Here is a 3618-nt window from a genome sequence, read left to right as displayed (position 1 = left end):
TTTTTTTGTAAACTTGGTGGTGCTTCCTCTATTTATATTAATTTTCCAAAATCAGAAACTTCCATTTGCTCCAGGTGGCTTACTTGCCCGAAGGAAACCAGATAGCTACCTGTTTGCATTAAAACCTGTCCAAAATTTGAAAAGGTTTTTTTCTATCCATCTAGCGACATTGTCTTTACTGTTTATACTACTGTTCAGATTAAACAAATTAAACAAGTAAAAACATTTCATCAAAATTTTATCAGAATTGTACTGGATCGCTGCTTCAATCCTCGTATGAGGATATTACTGGGGCTGGTGCTTTGGCATTGGAGTTGAGCATCTTGCTCCTCTTCATATCTTGTAGTGTCTGCTCGATTCTTTCCAAGGCCAAGTTGTTTTTGTATATCTGTATTTGAACTGTTGCAATTAACCTGAGGAGTTCAGCCTTGACTGGATCCTTTTCCTTGGTGTTCTCCTTTGCCTTTGTTCCGCCACACGCTGCTTGTTCTCGATTAAGGGTCATGGTCTGTGCCACCACATTATTCATGACCCAATATTGTTGTATTGTTTGTCTGAAGAGGGAGTGACGGCCTCGAGAATTCCCTAGATCGGGAACCATACTTTCCCACTCCTCCATGGGGATGTCTTGGTTCTTTATACTATCATTAAGTTTTCGCTCCCAACCAGCGATTTGGGCTCTGATGTTTGACGGGTTCCCTGCCATATATAGGCGTCAATGAGGGTTTTCATATGTTATCTGCCTGACTTTCTCCCTCTTTTCCTTTGTTCTTTGTTCGAGCCGCTCGTTCCTTTTGCCATCTTTTTATCTTGCTTACCTCTCCTGGGCACCATGTTACTACCTGCTTGCCTGTTGCTATCTTCTTCTTGTTGTTCTCTGTGTTCCTCATTGTGCTAGGCATAGTGTGAGGTGAGACCTATCACATAGTCATTACAGTTGTCAGTTTTATAATAGTAAAACAAAATAGTTTCCCATTTACCTATGTTCTTTTTGTTATCCTTTCCATTTCCAGAATTAGTTTCCTTCGAAATTTCTTTTGTAGGCCAGTCCTCTCAATGTTATGGGTTCTTTCCTTTCTTGATTCTCTTGCAGTTTTTCCCTCACGGCAACAAACGACACACACCTGCTTGTCCTGGGCGTCCTCTTGGTTTCTTCCCCAAGTAAGGTTGGTTTGTTGTTCCTTGCTTCCCAGGGTCTCTTAGGTTTGGGTATGTATTCCCTCAGGGTGTTGGCCCTATATTCCTCCTTTAGAGGTTTCTTGTTTCCCTGATTCTCATTTTTATCAGTTCTTTTTACTCTCTAAGGAGCTTCCTTGTTACCTTTTGGTTTCCTCCCATAGTTTCCTACAGGGGTGACTATAGTCTCGCTCTGTCTTATTTTATTTCGAGCATTTGCCATGGTGTAGACCTCTCCCATCCTAGGTTCTAGTCCCTCCCACCTTAGCTTCCTACCTAGGGTTTTTATAAGATTTTCCACTGTTTTTGCCCGACCAAGGTCACAGGAGTATCTGGGTACCTCCTTGCCTGACTCATTCCTTTTCCTTATCAAATTTCCTATATTCCTACAGAGATTCATCCTATGCCTTACAAAGCTAGGGGCCAGAGGAACAACATACCAACTTTCAAGTCTGATGCCGCTTCCGTCCGCAGGTTGGAGTGTCGCTCTTCGACCACCTTTCCTCTCTCCAGCTCTCATCTTCGTCTTTTGCATGCATCTAACTGTGCCCTGATTTCCCTTATGGTTTATGCCCCTCCCCTTCCTGTCGTTTACCTTTGCTGCCACCTGTCTGTCATTATTCCCTACACTAATCCCTACACCGTCACCTCGGAATGATGACCCCCCGTCCTGGCTACCACCTCCTCGCATTAACTCTCACTTGCTCCCGGCTGCTCTTGCCGTATGCGTGTTGTCCTCACCTTTCCACTTGCTGACATCCTTTTTCCTGCCCCCTCGCTTACTTCCCTGCCCTCTTCGCTATCATGCTCATCCGTCTCCACCCTCATTCTCTCGGGGGTTGTACCTTCTCTGCTCTGCCCATCCACTTGCCTTCGTCCCTGTCTGTTCACTTCATTTCCCTCATCTGTCTGATCACACACTTCTCCTCTTCCTCCCCCTTTCTGGTCCCATCGCCCCGGTCCCTCTCGATTTCTTGTGTTACACCCCGATCAGGGGTTCCCCTCTCCTCCTTTGTCATGTTCCAGGATTTTTACTAAGTTTGTCATCTCCTCCATTTGGTATAACTCTTCCTCGTTTGCATCTACAATTCTTCCTACATGACTGCTTCCCCAATTTGCCAGGTTGTCAGCTAGTGCGTTGCCTTTCCTTCTTACATGGGTGGGGAGGATGTAGTCTATCTGTCTAGTAAGTTTACCAATCTCCTACACCAGCCAAGCGGTTCTCCAGCTTCGGCTGATCTTCTCCCACTGGGTTCCTTGCTATAGCTATTTGACTATTTCGATTGCCATTTTCGAGTCTCCTTCAACCTGTAGTTTTTGGTATTTCTCTCTTATTGCAATTTCCAACCCTTTTTTCAGGGCGTGAAGCTCTGCTTCATTGTTTGTTGCGTTGCCACAGTCCATTGCATAGATTCTGAGGGTCCTCCCCTTATCATCCCTGAATACTCTGCTGGTCCTTGCCTCGCGAGGATTCCCTTTCATAGCACCATCGAAGTTTAATTTGATGAACTCCTTCTGGGTATTCTGAATTCGTTGACCTCCTCTGCCTCATTGGTTTGGTGTTTCCTAGCTGGCTTATGCATCATGCTTGGTTTTAGGTTCAAGCGTGTCATTATTTTTTCTTCCTTCAGGTTAGTTTTCCAATCCTCCTTGAACCAGTTCTCTGTTAGAATGGTGTCTCTGATATTTTGGATTATCTGGTTACGTATTTATGTTTTTGCTCTATATTCTTCCTTGAAGATCAATCTGTTTCATTCTTTCCATATATTCTACAGAACAAAATCCTAGCGAGAGTCTCCATGCCCTGTTCAGGATCATATTATGGTATGGTTTTTTCCTCCAATTCTCTATTGTTGTTTTCATGTTGTTTGGATTCCTGTCGCTAATTTCAAAAATTTTCTGATGTTGTTTCCACAGGTTTTCACTGACGTTGCAAGCATTGGTTAGGTGCTCCATTGTCCCTTCTTGTTCTCTGCAGAGGGAACATCTCAATGGGCCTTGCATTCCTTTTTTTTGCAGTTGTTTCCATGTTAGTGCTCTCCCATGGCCCAGGATCCAGATGAAAAAGGCTATCTTCGGCCATGTTTTTACTTTCCATATACTTTCCCATCTTTTTTGTTTCTGGATGTCTATTGTGTTATGCTTTTATTTGGTAGCCTTCTCCTATTGTAAACATGCCTTTGATTCTGTGGCCCCATCTTAGGGTTTCCGAACCTTCTTTTATCGCTATTTTTCCATTTCCTTGTCATAAAGTTCCCATTGGGGTGTTTCTGGTGCTTCTGGCCAATTTTGCTGTTGTTTCCACTTTCTCCAGTATCCTTCTGGTTCTGGGCACCAGTAATTTTGTACTGTGTCACCCTCGTGTAAGTTGGTGAATTGGTGGATTTTTGTGAGCTGCGACTGGTTGTTGAGTTTTTCTCTCTGTTTCCACGCTTCTTCCCA

This window comes from Pinus tabuliformis, chromosome 3_1, assembly GCF_031772625.1.
Source record: "Pinus tabuliformis cultivar Carrire ecotype Pingquan chromosome 3_1, CPIR1, whole genome shotgun sequence".
Taxonomy (NCBI): domain Eukaryota; kingdom Viridiplantae; phylum Streptophyta; class Pinopsida; order Pinales; family Pinaceae; genus Pinus; species Pinus tabuliformis.
This window is presented reverse-complemented; position numbering follows the sequence as displayed.